Source organism: Emys orbicularis, chromosome 7 (genome assembly GCF_028017835.1).
Source record: "Emys orbicularis isolate rEmyOrb1 chromosome 7, rEmyOrb1.hap1, whole genome shotgun sequence".
Taxonomy (NCBI): Eukaryota; Metazoa; Chordata; order Testudines; family Emydidae; genus Emys; species Emys orbicularis.
The window spans coordinates 49,021,947-49,039,404 of NC_088689.1; the positions used below are offsets into that span (position 1 = coordinate 49,021,947).

The 17,458-nt window shown below is 46.9% G+C and overlaps 1 protein-coding gene across 1 annotated transcript in view; it reads left to right on the forward strand.

The window, feature by feature from the left end:
- The first annotated feature begins 2,519 nt into the window (after positions 1–2,519).
- JMJD1C (jumonji domain containing 1C) overlaps positions 2,520–17,458 on the forward strand; it is a 244,008-nt gene continuing 229,069 nt past the window's right edge. Inside the window, exon 1 of the mRNA XM_065407152.1 lies at positions 2,520–2,684. The gene's annotated coding sequence lies outside the window, so the exon portion shown is untranslated. The remainder of the gene's footprint in view (positions 2,685–17,458) is intronic.

Sequence of the window (17,458 nt, forward strand, 5' to 3'; positions counted from 1 at the left end):
TTCAAATGTTAGTGAACTCTGCTGAAATTTTTGATCACAAAAGGATTACACTTAGGTAATTTTTCTGTAAATTAGGCTAACACACTTTGTATTTTAATAAATATGAGAGTTGGTAATTAGGTACGTCATTTAGTTCTGAGTTTTTATAAACACTCTTTTCCAGTCTTGGAAGTGGCTCTATTAAGTGAGCACAAATATACATTAGGATTTGAGTAGAAGGGTATTGTATTACTCTGTTGCCACTTAGTTTTCTGCTTTAAATTTTTATATACAAAATATTGAGATTTTTGTAAAAGTTAGCATTCAGATGTGTGGCAGGTGAGATGGGGTAAAGAGTTGAGGGTTGGAGAGTGGAGTGAACAACAATTGAGTTTATCCACAAGGAGGTGTAAGTGGGGAAATGTGGGGGGCTAAGTGATAGGAGTTGTGGACATTGAATTATTGAAAGGGTGGAGCTGACGAGAGGCAAGTAGGTGATGTTTCAGGAGATGAGAGGGGGAACTCGGTTTCAGAGAGATGAGAGAAGAAGCAATATTTTGCAAAGACAGAGTTGAGTGAATGGAATTATTGGTGGGTGAGAGGGTTGACCCAGGTTAAAAGTCAAACAAGGAAGTGAGACGGGAGGCTCAGATGGGCTGCCAGCATGGAAGCTGCTGCGGATAAACATCAGCGTTTGTGATGGAAGGGAGAGCTAGATGTCAGTATTTGAGAAGTAGGTGAGTGTGAAGAAGTCAGGTGGGCAGGAGATAGGATGTAGTCATTGGGGCAAGTGGAGAGGTTAGAGAAGGAGAGCAGATGAGAAACTTATTCATCTGAGACCAGGGAGCAGGAGGAGAGAGTTGAAGGGGGAATGTCTCATCATATTTTGGTCCATGTTCTCTTGAAATAAATTGGCACGATCCTGGCAGGCAGGGGAGGGTTTGAGAGATTGTCAAAGGAGCAAAAAGGCAGCTGGGTTGTGATCCTGAGATTCAATTTAGTTGGAGAAATACAGTTGTTTAGCTTGGAAGATGTCAAAACTGAAGGGTGGAAGTTGGTCTGGTCATAGGATTTTCACCAGAGATTTTCTGCAGCAGAAGAACAGGAATGTAGGAAGTGGATGTTGGGGGTGAGCGAGAGATTGATGGAGTTGGAAGGCGGACCTCACAATAAAAGAGAGGAACAGAAATGTCAAGTGTGGAGTGGAGTGAGGAATGGAGAGAAACGACCACCATATCAATGGAAGAAAAGCGTAGAGAGGACTGAAAACAGATAAGAAATCCTGAATGCTGATAGACTAAAAGTCATGGGAAGGCCAAGAGACAGGGCACGAGGGAGGGGGCTGATGGTTGATGTTGAAGAGAACAGGTGATGGTTGGGGGAGGGGGGAAATGAGAAACAGCAAGATCAAAGAGAGGGCAAGTGCTTGGTTAAGACCAAGTCAGGTGAATGGCTCTTTTGGTAAGTGGGAGAGTTGAACAAGGGCTGCAGGTTAAATTAAGACTATAGGGCAAGGAAACATGCAGCCAAGGGGTCCGATAGGTCATCAACATGGATGTTGAAGCTACTGAGGCTGATTGTGGAAGGTTATGAGGAGAGGAACTGAGAAATCCAGGAGTTGAAATCAGAGAGGACAGCTGATGGGAAGGAATTGGGTAGATAGTAGATGACGACAAGATGGAGCGGGAAGAATAGACTGTAGTGCTGTTCAGAAGAGAGTGGGAAGGAGGTGGAGTGGGAGGGGTTGGAAACAGCAGGAATTGGAGAGGAGAAGCCCCACACTCCCACCACAGTCTGATCCAGAGCATGGAGTATGAGAGAAGGAGATGCTTTGTAAGAGAGGGCAGATGCAGAGGCAATATCAGACAAAGGGATCCAGGTCTCTTTGAGAGCCAGGGCCTGGCGGGAGCAAGATATGAAGTCATAGATGAGAGGGTTTTTTTTAAGAAATGGGAGTAAACATTTCAGAGACAGCAAGAGAAATGCAAGGGTGAAGGAGGATGGGTGTGAGGTTACGAACAGAGGCAGGAGAAGGGCAGACGTGGTGGAGAGGGGTGGGGAATGAGGCAATGTCACCAGAGGTCAGGAAGAGGTGGCAGAGGGTGTGGATGTGGCATCTAGATTTGTGCTGGTGGGTCATCAGAGCCGTGGGTGAGTGGCAGATGGACAAGGGCGAATACATACAACAACAACAAAATAGGAAAATGATTTGAAGGTACACTAGTAGGTACCCTTAGGTAGCTGGAGTGCATGGCCGATCTGTACCCTCCTCTCAGACAAGGAGATATGGCCAGGCTGACCCACTTGAAAGATCTAAGTGCGGTGGGGCATTCCAGGACAGGGACTGGTCTCTGGCACTGGCAGAAGTTCCCCCTGAGTAGCCTGACTGTGGTGTGGTGATTTTCATTGAGATTGAGCAGGTATTTCAGATTAATTTACTGAAATTCTTGTATTTAATTTTATAATCTATACTGTACAAAATGCAATTGTTTATATATAAAATAATAAATATTTTGTTTTGTGTTCTCTAATTTCCCCAGGTATATGTGGAATTTGATGACCTTGAATGGGAAAAACGAGAGTGGGTTAAGGTTTATGAAGATTTTGCAGCCTTCTTGGTGGAGTACCAGCTGGTCTGGGCAAAAAGAAAGGACCCTAGCCAGACTCAGGGATCAAAGATCAAACAAATTCAATGGCCTGCATTGGTAAGATATTTGAACTGTCATTTTAAAGTTGTTAAACACAGAATGTTACTAGGAAATTGTTTAATTTATTGTAATTACCTTGATGTTGGAAGTTAGTTGTTTTCTTGTCTGTCAGTCTTGACTCCGCTGGTCGAGGAAGCTCATGTGAAAGGATGGGGATTCCGTGATACTAGTCATTCATTTTAATTTAATTTTTGAGGTGATGCAGACCATGATAAATTTAGTATCTCCTAGTGATTATAATAAAACTGATAACACCTCTCACAGTCAAAGCAGTTTGTGTTAATTAACCTAGTAGCACCATGTTGCACTGGTACAGAAAGATTGGATTTGGGTTAACAACTTGCATCCCAGAGCTCGTCACTAAGGAGGGCTGAGGAGGCAGTGTAATTCTAATGGAAATAGCAGCATACCTAGGAGTTGCGTCAAGATCCATAGAGATGACAGGTGAGTATAGACCCATTGAATCAGTGATAAAATAGTCAGTTGCCTCTTCTCTGAGGTGAGAACTGTATCCCTCTGGGTAACTGGAGTGACACTCAGATGCTGAAGCAGCTGAGAGGGTTAAAGATAGCTTTTTAACCCTGTTTACTTAGAAAGCTGTGATGAGGATCTGATGAGGTCATCTAAAAGACAGACATAGATCCGTGTCTTCCTCAGAGAAGCTGCTAGCACATCCAGGATTTTCCTAAAGACCCAAGTTGAGCCCGATTGGGAGAATCTTATATTGAAAATGTTTTCCATAGTAATAGAAGTGTAGAAATCTCCTGTAACTTCTCAGACTGGAATGTGAAAGGAGAACTCCAACAAGCATATCAATACCACGAGTCTTGGGGATGCTTATCCATGATATGATAGTGATTTTAGTGTCTCCATCTGGAACGTCAGTCTTATGGTGAAATTGTTGAGTGACCTGTGATCTAAGATGGCCTCCAAATCTCCATTCTTCTGTGGAACCATAATGAATATGTTCTATAAAACCTTTGTGTTGGTGGGGCAGGCTCTATTATCACAGTATTGATGAGATGGGAAATTATGATGTTTTTCCCTTGTTTTGTCCGTGTAAGTCAGTGGGCAAGCTCACCAGCCAGGGAAAGTAGAATAAACCTCCCAACAATCATTTAGTCCATGTCACTTTCTTCAGGGCTGGCTTTATTATTCACAAAAGATTCAAAAAGCTCAAAATATTATAAACGCTGGGTGCAGGAGGCCTGTCCCACTTTCCAATGTCTGGTAAGGGAGAGGGCACACCTGTTCCTTTAGGCCTCCTGTCAGATCTACAGGGAGGAACCTCCCTCAGGGACTTACCTCAACCCTCATCTAAAAGCATTCTTTATACAGTATTCAGGAGGCATTCACGTGGTTCTAAATCAGCTGCCTCTTCCTCATGTACCCTGTTAAGCAGTTGCTGGAAGTTGTAGATTCCAGTCTTAAAGTTCAAGCCTTGTAACATGTTGGGAAGTGCATATGCACCCAAGGACCAGCAACCTAGTCAAGATGAAGCAACTTAAATGGGGAATTCTGTATGGGGTAAAATCTCTAAAGCCAACTCTTCCTTCCCACAGATCAGGTAATCTCCTTGAAGGTAAGTGTCCTGTAGTTGTAGGGAATGCTTGAAGTGGAATGTATTTCCAGATTACCCCTGCCTCGAGTTTCATGCCTCCCTAGTTGAAGCAAGACCTTTTTGTTTTGCCTGGTGTTAAGTTTTTGGCCTTTAGAAAATTAGTAGTTTTGACTTGGCTAGATGATTGTATGGTTTTCTTCCGTTCTTGGCTCTGGCCATCATTTTGTGCATGTGTTCACCAAACTAATTCCCCTTATGCCCTCCTCTCCATCCCAAGTACTTTGTGGATGTCATGAGTGGCCTAGCATGACAGTCAGTTTTCTGGAGCCATAATTGTCATTGGGTCGTTATACTGGAGGCCATGGAGCAGACAGTTAAACATAGCAAGTCCAGGGAAGCGTCAATCCTGAAACGAGCACATAAAGAAATCGTTTAGGGTGGGCTTGATGCCTTGACAAAGTATGGCGTTCACTTGGCCCAGTTTGTCTGTTCAGGTTAGGATGGCCCAAGTAAAACAAAAAATTGAAGCTTAGTGCAAAAGCTGCCATATTGATGTTCCTTCTTCAGGAGAATTCCATTTTTGTGTCAGTGGGTTCCTTGAGCAGGAACTCTTCCTTTTTGGGCGTTAGTGTCCTTGTCCAGTGGAACTGCAAATACATCTTGGGTGAAATAACAGTATTTTTTTGTCCTTTGGTAGAGTGTTGAAATTTTTAATCTGCCTGTGTAAATGCTTGGATTTCTTTGGGCCCTCACATGCAGCCTTAATCACATTGTCAAAGGGAGGATGGGGAAGGACACAGTATTTCTTGTTGAGTTTAACTGAAATGTTTGTCTGGGACACCTATTTTTGTCTGCCTCCTGAGTCCTCTGTGTGGTGTAGAAGCAGTTTTAGGTCTGCTAGCACTCTCTAAAGTATTGGATCAAATAGGTGTTATGGGAGCAGCTTCTCATTGGACCGAGTATCAGAGGGGTAGCCATGTTAGTCTGTATCCACAAAAACAACGAGGAGTCCGGTGGCACCTTAAAGACTAACAGAGGAAACTCCATGCATCTGAAGAAGTGGGTTTTTTACCCACGAAAGCTTATGCCCAAATAAATCTATTGGTCTTTAAGGTGTCACCAGATTCCTCGTCTTCTCATTGGAGATTTTTCAGCTTTGGCTTGGTCTAGTTGAGCTAGCTGAGGAGCAGGAAGGAGCCTTCTTTCTTCCATTCTTCATAAACATTTTTGTTTTCATTGGCTTATGTTTTCTGGATCTGTAGTCAGGTGATGAGTCTGAGAAGGAAGGCTTGACTGACAAAGGTGAAGTTGCCTTTGTATTTTCTTTCTCTCTTGCTTTCTTTCTGCCAAAGGAGAATTTTCTTCCACACCAGTTAGTTTCTGGTTTAGGTATTCAGAGTTTAAGTATTTTGTTTTTTAACCCCGTCTCAGATTATTTTAGAGCAGCATTTCTCAAACGGGGGTCCGTGGATCCCTGGCGGTCTGCAAGGGAACTCCAAGGGGTCCACGGGCCCCGCTCATCAAATTCTCCCCTCCCTCCCAGCGCTTCCTGCACACCGGGGGGAGGAAAGGGGATGGGGGCGCTCGTGAGAGGGGGCAGAAAGAGGGGGGGAAGAAGAGGGGTAGGGGTGGAGCGGGGGCAGGAAGAGGTGGGGAAGGGGTGGAGTGGGGGTGGTGCCTGGGGCTGAGCGGGGGGGGGGGGGTTGGGGGTCTGCAGCAAAATTTTAAATGAAAATGGGGGTCCTCAGGGTACTAAAGTTTGAGAACCGCTATTTTAGAGAGCTTTTCTTTCTCTTTAGGGCCCTTTTTTCTTTAGCATGGTTATTTTCCTTTGACCTCTCCTTGCCTTTGGAGGTTTAGGGTGGATGGGGAAGATTTCTAATGATTTCTCATTCTCCTTGATTGGGAATTGCAAGCTTGATCCATAAGGGAAGAAATAATTGGAGTTCACAGTCCCTGGTTCAGGACTGTTTAGAAGGAGGGCTTTCTTTGACCATGATGCAGAGAAGTAGTGTATATCTTGCCTGTCTGAACTGCTATTATGTTGCTCAGGGGAGGGCTCTAGAAGCTTGTTGGGAACTTGACCTACCCATCATCTGGGAATTTTGTGCTCCTCTTACTGAAGGCTGCAGAGTGATGTAACCACCGTAACTCCAAAGTGTGTGTGTGTGTAATCAAACATTGCTCCTTTTAGCATACCTGAGCCACAGTCTGAGGGCAAGCGGGGAGAGTGCTGCTCCAGCAATAATTTTATCTTGGGACCTGAAGAATTCCCTAAAAAGGCCAAACCCATTCTCCCATTCTTCCCATTCTCCTCCATAGATAATCCAAATTTGAGGAGAATTTTAAAGTAATTTAGAGAATTTTAAAAGTGAGTCAGGAGGAGGACTAGCTGGCCCTGACTCAAGTCAGGCAGAATATTAGAGTGGGGGAGTAATGGGAAGAGCTTGTGAAATGTATCAGCAGCCCTATTAAGGAAGTATCTGCTATTTGCAAATTAAATCCAGAACTTGGCTATGTTACATCTAGCTTTGCTTCTGAATGACCAGATAGCAGTGATGGCCAGCTAGATGCTTTCATGCTTTGCAAGAAGAGTGCAACCTCTTCTCAGACCTTTCCATAGTTGTTGTTACACACACAACTACTAAGTCAAACACTCACGTTAGGAAATGCCAGAATTAAGGTTGTGTGTGCAGTCTTAATTCAGCCTTTTTATGCAGATCACATACCATTTTTCCCCCCAGGACCCTTCAGTGCATAGAATCAGTGGTGCTGACTTAATGAACAGCTATTCAAAATTTTGTCCTCTTTTCATGGTTCAGTGTATGGCACCACATCTTATTTCCCGCATACTGTTCAAATGCTGCTCTGACCAGAATTGTTAATTTTCTCATGGGCTTTTCTGTGTTGCTCATCACAGTAGTATCTGACTGCTTCATAAATTCTAATGCATTTATTTTCACAGCATCCCTGTGAGGCGAGGTGCTGCTGTTATCCCCATTTTACAGATGGGGATTTGAAGCATAGAGAAATTAAAGTCAAAAGTGTCCAGTAATTTTGGTTGCTGAATTTGAGACACCTAGGACCTGATTTTTCAGAGTATATAGCATTGTATAGCACTTTATATGTTCAAAACACATATCCCATTGACTTCCGTTGCTCTGGCCTGGTCCCCACTAAGCCCCCACTTCGGACTAAGGTACGCAAATTCAGCTACGTTAATAACGTAGCTGAATTCGAAGTACCTTAGTCCGAACTTACCGCGGGTCCAGACGCGGCAGGCAGGCTCCCCCGTCGATGCCGCTTACTCCTCTCGCCGAGCTGGAGTACCGGCGTCGACGGCGAGCACTTCCGGGATCGATCCCAGAACATCGATTGCCTGCCGCCGGACCCTCCGGTAAGTGTAGACGTACCCTTTGTTAGTGCTCAGCAATTCTGTAAAGCAGATCCCAGGGTTTCAAGTTAAATACTCAGAACATAAGGAACATACAATTAGTCGCCAGTGGTGAACATCCTGACCATAGGCTGTGGCTGCACTACAGAGATTACAGCAGCTGCTGTATTGCTGCTAATGCAGATGTTCTAAGTTGACAGGAGAGAGAGCTCTCCCATCCACTTAATTACTCCAGCCCCCGTGAGCAGCGGTAGCTTCTACCGCCAACATAACGCTGTCCACACAGGTGCTTACATTGGTATAACTTAGGTCGCTCAGGCTTATTCACACCTCTGAGCGACGTAACTTATACTGACGGCTAAATCCTGTGCCCCAATGAGTGGAGGCAGGGGGAGGAGTATGGGGAGTGATGCAAAAATAGCAGAAAGGTATCTGGGATCAAGAACATAGGATTCAATTAAGTTGGTGAAGTAGAGTTGTTTAGTTAGGAAGATGGCTGAACTGAATAAGGAGACAGCTAACCTTTAGTGGAGGAAGTTAGCCAGGTTCATGGGATCTCTGCCAGACATCTTGTGTGTGGATAATTAATTACTAGAGAGGAATGGTACATTTTGCTTTTTTGCAAATATTTGTTGACAGCAGAGGAATAGTCAGACTTAGAAATCTTGGATTCTATTCTAGGCTCTGGCGGGGAGTGTACTTTAGTGGATACACTCTTTTCTGCCCATTCTCCCAAGTAGTAGTAGTAGTATTATTTCTATTAGCATAGTGTCTAGAAACCCTCATCATGGACTAGGACCCCACTATGGTAGCTGCTATACAAACACAGAACGGAAAGACCATCCCTATCCCAAGGAGCTTCCAATCTATAAGACAACAGGATAAAAATTGATACAGACAGATGAGGGAGTACAAGCAAACAATGAGGCAATATTGGTCAGCATGATAGTGGTCTCTTCACAGTAGCAGCCTAACTATTGTCAAGTTTTTTGTAGCATAGTTCCCTGATCTATCGGTTAGTTATTATTTAGAGTTTCCAATTTAACTTTCCAGTTGGCAGAGTCCAACTTCCTTTAAATCAGACATAGAGTTATTACTATGAGGAGGGCCCTGTGCACACGGGAGGGAAACTCACTGAGGAAAGATTTTTGAATCTGTAATGTGGTTTTCAGTTTTATTAGCACTGTAGCAGTGTGCAGACTCACCCCTGCAGCGCCTCCTGCTGGTCGTCTCGGGAATTAGCTCATTTCCAGCCTTGGAGCGCCCTTTGCAGGCCGGTGTCCCGCTGCTGCTTGGCCCCAGTGTTCCTCCCGGACTCGGTGCCCTGTTGTCTGGGGTGCTGCCCCCGGCAGTAACCCCTCACAGCTCTGGGTCTCTCCCTCCCAGGGGAACCCCCACCCACTATCCCCACTTCGCCTCAGTGTTAGGCTACTGCCCAGTTTCTATCTAGCCCCCATTCACTGGGGCAGACTGCAGTATAAGCCACTCATCACAGGCAAAGGGGTTTGGACCTGCTGCCTCTGGCTACCCGTGGGCTGCCCCCTGCAACCCAGTACCTAATAGGACTTACCAGGCTTGCAGCCTGGGGCTTTCCTAGGCCGGAGCTCCCCGGCTCCCTTGACCTTTCCCCAGCCCTGCTCCACTCTAGGCACTTGGATAAGCTCCCTGCAGCCAGGCCCTTCTCACTCTGAATGCACAGAGAGACCTCTCCTGGGCCTCTGGCTCACAGCCTTTTATAGGGACCAGCTGGGCCTGATTGGGGCATAGCCCAGCTGCGGCTACTTCCCCAATCAGCCTAGTTTTTCCCTGCCACAGCCCTCTCCCTGGCTGTTTTAAGCCCTTCAGGGCAGGAGCGGGTGTACACCCCGCTACAAGCACATTTAGCAATATCACAAAAACTACAAACCAGCAAAGAAGACTAAGGTGATACACAATGTGTAGCACGATATTGTCTGAGTGGTGAGCACTGGAAGCATTTGAGCTAGACCACCCTTCATTTGAACAAGAGGGCGCCATTAATAGGACGACTTTGTGAAGGCCACTTGACTTCTGAATTTGACAGTCTGGATTTGTTAACATTCCAGTCATTCTGCAAATCCCACCTCTCCCTGAAGGTATTTGAGGAGGCAGGATTGGTCGATGGACTGTTAAACTGGATTTAATGTCTGATTAGTATATTTTCTACTAGATTTGTTTTTATTTTGTGAAGTGCCAAGAGTTTAATACTACACATGTTTAAAAAAAAAAAAAAAAAAAACTGCTTCAAAGGTTTTGCTGTAAATTTGGTATGAGTTCACATACTCTTGGAATATATCAAACTCATTATTTGAGTGTTGATTTAATGTTTCAGTCTGGTCCATGGGCCGAAGTACAATTTTGGCTTTCTAGAGATGTTTTGCATACTTGTCTGACTGCAGAAAGTTTCTGTTCAGTTAACAAAGTTAAATATTGCATGTAAAGACAATTAAGCACATTTTAAAAAGTGAATGCATTATGTAACCTCTTTCCCTCTATATGTGAACTTACCCTCATGCATTCCCTCTCCTCTTGATCTGCTCCTTATATGCATATGTATGTGCACACAACTTTGTAAATACCTTGCTGCCCTTCCTTCCCCTCCTGCCCCCCACCCCTCCCAAAAAAAGAAACCCAAAAACACACATTAGGCATTTTTCTTCTTATCCTGCAGAAGCAGCATGAGAAGTTCTCTGATCTTGGCCTACTCCTTCAGAGGTGTCAGAAACCAGGAGGAGGAGGAAAAGAAGCCAGTTCCTTTTGATCTTGGTGCTTCTGAGCTCAGCTGAAGAGGTGACAGCAAAGACTGGATTGGGGGAGAGAAGGAACTAGTCCCCTGAGATTGGTAGTGGCAATAGTAGGGATGAGAAGGAAGCAGTGCAGAAGAAAGAGCCACTCCCCTGCATCCCATGCTGCACACCATGGTGATATCAGGGTCTGCTTTGTGGGGAGGAAAAGGAGGCTGTCCCCTAAGAGTGGTCTTGGGGGGTTTGGAGAGATGCCACCTCTTTGATCCTTACTGTACAGGGCTCAGTGGTGTGGCAATAGCTCTCTGGCTGCTGCGCTAGGGAACAGGGAAAAGACGCTTATTTGCCTGGGCCCAATCAAGCATAAGCTCCCTCCTCAGCTCTTTGCACTCAGACCCTTCTCCTTCTGGCTTCTTTGAATTGCAGATCGGTCCGCTGCTGGCCAGATTCTGTTGAAGATTGCAGTAAGCTGCAGGCTGGATGAAAGTGTCTTGTGAGATGGATCTGGCCCATAGGTCATGGTGCTTGACACCTCCAGCTCATGTATGTCAGTTTTAAAACATCCAGTACAAATAGCTCTGGGCACTTCTTGCAAAATTAAAGAAACATACTATATCCTGTAAGTTTCAAGATGTAACACAGTCATAATTCCCATAAATCCTCACACAATTCCCAACAGGCTATTCAAGCGACATATAACCCACTCCCTCCACAAACAGTTGAGAGAAAAGGATTGTCTTTGCAAAAAGTCCGGTAGGCTAACCAACCTTGGCTTTGATGGACCAAGCAGGGAAATGAATGATGAGAGAGAGAAGTAACAGAAGTGTTGTCTATTGCTATTGCCTCCTACTGTTTATATCTTGAATAGCGATAATCATTTCTGTTCCACACGTCTTTGTTTCCAATTTATCTTTCTCTACTGGCAGTGCTCTGTACTGGGAAAGATCTTAAAAATGAGGTATTTAAAAACCCACTACCCCCAATATCCTAAACTGAAACTACTTCAAGTGCTGATACCTGTGCATATTCTGCTGTTGGTACTCATGTGCTTGAGACCAGAGAATTCTAGCAAGTAGCATCCATTGGTCTGCTCCTGTGTTGTTGCTCTCCTTGTGCTCTATGAGATACAGACCAATGCCTCTCCAGTTCCTTTTTACCGCTGTGTGGCCTGAGTCAGAATATCTGGTGTCCAGACCTGATCATCTTAGATATGTTTTCTTGTAATTATTTCAAAGTTGATATAGTTAGTTGTTTTTGTTAGTAGTTTTAATAAGTTTAGATAGTAATTAGTTAGAATCGCCACCCTGGGGAATTCTCTGATCCACCAGCGTGAGACTGATGTTGTCCGCAGGCTTCTGGGCTTTAAGAATTTCGTCTCCTGCCCCTGGTGCTGTTTCTACTGCTTTGGGGAAGCTCATATCTCTGCTAAGTGCAGTATCTGACACAGCTTTCCCAGCTGAACGTGGTAGGTGAGAGCTCTCTGGCTTTGGAAACCCTAATGCAAATGCACCATGAGGTCCCAGTCAGATTCAGGCTGGGGAGACCCCTTCCCCCCGTACATTGATCTGAGACTTCGAGGAGTGCACCTCATAGCTAGGTGTCCAGTTCGGGAGTGGGAATGACTAGAGTGAACGACCCTTCAGCTGGGCCTTTTCAGGAGAGTAAGGGCATTCTCATAAGCATACAAAATGGGTCCCCTCCTAGATCCCTTAAGAGAAGGGATCCCTCCATGACCCCATCTAGGTTGGCTAAGTCCTTGCACCCAGAACACAAGGTCCTCCTAAGTTTTGTCTCCTTGATAAGAAGGTGCATAGGAGCAAGGCTCCTTCAGTACCTCTCCCCACATAGTCATTGACACTATGGTACCAGCTGAGCTCTGGGAGATGAAGGACTGTGAACCATCAGTTCCAGTGATAACCATGTAGTTGGAGGCTCCTTCACCAGTGGTACCGTCACAGCCCCATAAAGAACTGCCAGTTATTAAGAGTTCCTTTATGATGACTCAAGTGGCATGAGGTGACGAGAGAGCCTTGTAGGGCTGCAGTAGCCTACATCACTCCAGAGGATATCTTCATCCTGCCAGACCTGCAGTCTCCCCTCTTGTTGGTACTGACTGTGACCAGGGAGATTCAGACACAAAGGAGAAGCCCATCTCCCATTCCATCCACCGGCCGCAGCTATCTGACATTGGTACTAATGTCACACCAGTGGATCCAGACCCAACTTTTTCATCATTGGGAGAATTGGACATACCAGTGGAACCATCTTTCCCTTCACCAAGGGAGTTGAGCCCAGGCAGGATATTAAGAGTCTCCTATTATGAGTCTTGTCCGTCCATTCAGGGATCCCCTTTTAAGACCAATGATACCCAATGCCTTGGGGACCATCACAATCTACTTTTGACCCCCATGTTGGCTTTACTGGGGGCCATCAGACCTATATGCACAGTATCTGGAACCTATGCGATCCAATAGGGAGTCTTACCATCCCTCTTTTCTAAAAGGCCGTAAGAACTTCCTGAGCCATTGAAGAGGAGGAAGATGAACCGGATCGGCCAGAACCACCGATATCAACAGGTATTTAAATTTCTTCGCCTTGTGAGGCAGTTGCTCTTGCCTCGACAACCACACACAGTTCTAAGAGCTGCTTTGGAAAGTAAGGTAAGAGTTCCAAATCCCCTTAGAGGAGGTCCAGATCTCACAACACAAGTTCCTGGACATCTTATAGCCTACAGGATCTAGCCGAATAGCACTCCCAGTCACCAAGGCCATACTGGAACCAGCAAGAACTATATGACACATGCCAACCACCTGTGCCCCTACCCCTTAGAGTACAGAAATGTGGAACTTTGTCCTGACTAAGGGAGTGGAATTCTTGTTCTCCCACCCTATCTCAAACTCCCTAGTCCTCCAAGCAGCCACAAAAAGGTTTGAACAATGCCACCCAGAGGCCATCCCTGCAGATAAGGAGGCCAAATGTTTAGGCCTTATGGGGGGAAAGTCTACAATTTAGAATTTCCAACTACCACTTGCTCCTGGCAAAATACAAGTTTTTGAATTATTCTAAATTCCTGGACTTTAAAGACAAATTACCCCCAGGAGGATCATAGAATCATAGGATGGGAAGGGACCTCGAGAGGTCATTTAGTCCAGTCCCTTGCACTCATGGCAGGACTAAGTATTATCTAGACCATCCCTGACAGGTGTTTGTCTAACTTGCTCTTAAAAATCTCCAATGATGGAGATTCCACAACCTCCCTAGGCAATTTATTCCAGTGCTTAACCACCTTGACAGTTAGGAAGTTTTTCCTAATGTCCAACCTAAACTTCCCTTGCTGCAATTTAAGCCCATTGCTTCTTGTCCTATCCTCAGAGGTTAAGAAGAACAATTTTTCTCCCTCCTCCTTTTAACAGCCTTTTATGTACTTGAAAACTGTTATGTCCCCTCTGTGTTCTCTTTTGGAACAAACCCAATATTTTCAATCTTCATTCATAGGTCATGTTTTCTAGACCTTCAATAATTTTTGTTGCTCTTCTCTGGACTCTCTCCAATTTGTCCACATCCTTCCTGAAATGTGGCACTCAGAACGGGGGGACAATACTTCAGTTGAGGCCTAATCAGCGCAGAGTAGAGCAGAAGAATTACTTCTCGTTTCTTGCTTACAACACTCCTGCTAATACATCCCAGAATGATGTTCGCTTTTTTTTTTTTTTTTGCAACAGTGTTACGCTGTTGACTCATATCCCAGATCCTTTTCCGCAGTACTCCTTCCTACGCAGTCATTTCCCATGTTGTATGTGTGCAACTGATTGTTCCTTCCTAAATTCCTAAAGAGAATTATACCAGATGACCACAATTCTTAGAACAATATAAGATACAAATTGGGATGCCCATTTAGACAGTCCTTTAAATGGAAGGACAGATATATCTATCTCAGACCCAAAAGAAGGGAAACAGGTACTCATGGACATGGGGATAGGCAAATCAGCTCAAGAACAATCTGAACAGGATCAAAGGCATCAGTCCTAAAAAGTCACCAAGAAATCACTGCACATGAGTGTGATCAAAGAGAGCCAGAATGGTTCAAAAAGATGCATCATCAGGACAAGAGGACAGACATGAGAGCCCAAGAAACTGTCTAGATCCAGAAGAACAAGTATATGGGGTAAACATTGCAATACATTATGTATGCTATATCCAGGTAGTTTATAAGAATAAAGGGATATAGTTAAATTGAGACTGGCTGTGTAGCAGCCAGGATCTTTTATGTGGATACAGTATGCTTAGTGGGTATAAAATTATAATTAAATTGATGTTGTGTTATGTATTATAAACACATTTAATAATGAAGTAGCAGGAGCTGCAGATCTCCCCTATTGAAGAAAGTTTGATTTTGAAGTTCTAAATTTTAATGTTTTTGTGAGAATCATTAGAGAAAGGCCACCTGTGGTGGACAGCTTTAAGAATAAGTGAACTGAAAGATGGTATAATCTCATAATGCCTGATGTTATATAGATATTTGATAAGATTAGATGAGATTTGTTTCTTTTAAGAATTAAAAGCAAACCCTTCAGCAGATAACTAACACACCCAGGGAGGAAGTAAGGAGAGTTCGGGTTCTTCTTCGAGTGCTTGCTCATATCGATTCCAATTAGGTGCGCGCGCGCCGCGTGCACGATCGTCGGAGAATTTTCTACCCTAGCAACACCCGGTGGGTCGGCTGTGGAGCCCCCTGGAGTGGCGCCTTCATGGCGCTGGATATATACCCCAGCCGACCCAGTGCCCCCTCAGTTCCTTCTTACCGCCCCTGACGGTCGTTGGAATTGTGGAGCGCGGCATAGCTGTTCTCCACTCTCCCTAGCTTATCCTGTTATCGCTGTAGATAGTTGTAGTTATAGTTGTTGTATAGTGTTAGATAGTTATTCATTTTAGTTTTTAATAGTTGTAAATAGTTAGCGGGGGTTAAGGGGGTTGTTCTCCCCCCCTTCCCCCCCGGCGCATAGCCGGGCTCATGCCCAAGGCTCCTGGCTTTAAGCCGTGCGCGTCCTGCACTAAGCCTATGCCTATGAGTGATCCGCACGACTCATGTCTGAAGTGTCTCGGAGAGTCCCATCAGACAGATAAGTGTAAGATCTGTAAGGCCTTCAGACCGAGAACCAAAAAGGAGCGGGACTTTAGGCTTAGGCAGCTCCTCATGGAGGCGGCACTTAGCCCGGATCCTCCCTCGGCGCGCCCAGCCCCGGCACCGAGCGCCTCGGTGCGCAGCGCCCCTGCGGCACCGACCGGTACTGCACCACGGGCAGAATCGGACAAGGCCTCACGGCACCGGCCTCCTTCGGCACCGCGCCCGCCACAGGGGCCTCGGCTCCGGTCCCTGTCTCCGGGACACAAGAAGTCCCGTAAGGCGCAGGAGACTGCTAGCCTGAAGACGCCGGCTCCCCCGGTGCCGGGGGTAGAGCCGCGTCCACCTTTGGACGGCCAGAAGCAAGTGCCTGCTACACTGTCGACTCCGGCACCGCGGCCGTTGAGTCCGGTGCGGACTGAATCACCACCTCGGTCGGCGGTGGAGCCTTGTCTTCCTTCCACCCCAGAGACCTTCGCGACGGCGAGAGACCTTATTGCTCTCACGGAGCCGGCACCGCCTCAACCTCCGGCACCGTCTGCTCCTCGCGCAGTGCAATCCAGGGGCAAGCCTGACCTGGTGCGCCCGCCATCTCCGGACGTGGACTCACGGCACCGCTCCAGGTCTCGGAGCAGGTCCCGACGCCGCTCGCAGTCCCGGTGCCGACTATCGCCTCGGCACCGGTCGTACTTGCGGCCAAGATCTTCTTCGCGGCACCGCTCTACGTCTCGGCACTATCACGATCATTGGTACCGATCGGACTCCAGACGTAGTTCTCGGCACCGGTACGAGCGCCGCTCGAGTTTGAGGGGCCGCTCCCGGTACCAGGTCTACTCGCGGTCGTCGTCGTCTAGGTCAAGATCCGGATCTCGGCACCGACATGGCCACCGGCACCGATCCCGGTACCGCTCACCGGCACCGCGCGGGGACTGATCGCCTCAGGATCGGCACCGTATCATCCTGAGCCGATTTCGACGCGTTCGGCACCGCCTTGGCCCTCGAGATCAGCATCTCGCTCCTCCGATGGGGCCTCGAGATCGGCATACCCTCCTCAGGGTCAGGCTGCTGCGGCTGACTTGGGCCACTGGCAGGAGGTGGCAGAGGACCCTGCACAGGGACCTACGCACTGGTCGTTCTGGACCCCGTGGGCGTATCACCAGGCGCAGGGGGCTCCACCATCAGCCTCTCGCTCAGCACGCTCTGAGCCCAGGGTCCCGGAGGCCACCATCTCCCGCCCTCCCCCAGGGGGCATGGAGGCTCCCGTGCCTACACCACCTGAGGGCCTGGACCCAGGGGCAGGCGATGCTCCACTTCAGGGACCCCTGGAGCAGGACCCGCCATTAGACCCCTTGCCAGCTGAGGCATCCTCCTCATCTTCCCCAGATGAGGTGGTGGCGGGCACAACCGCCACAGGTCCGCCCCCGATAGATCTTCGTGCCCACCAGGACCTATTACGTAGGGTGGCATGTAATATGGATCTCCAGGCAGAGGAGATAGTAGAGGTACAGGACCCGGTGGTGAGCATCCTCTCGGCTGATGCCCCATCCAGGGTGGCATTACCTCTGATACGCACAATTCAGGCTAATGCCACTTCAATATGGCAAACTCCTGCCTCTATTCCACCCACAGCCAGAGGGGTGGAAAGGAAGTACTTTGTCCCTTCCAAGGACTAAGCGCTAAGCGCTTCGATTTGTTTGGGCGTAAGGTGTATTCAGCGGGAGGGCTACAACTCAGAGCGGCTAACCAGCAGGCGCTCTTGAGCCGCTACAACTTTAATTCCTGGAACTCTATGGGGAAATTTAAAGAGTTGGTTCCCCAGGACTCAAGGGAAGAGTTCGGGGCCTTAGTGGAGGAGGGTAAGAAGGTGGCACGGACCTCCTTACAGGCCTCCTTGGACATAGCGGACTCGGCCGCGAGGACGCTGGCCTCAGG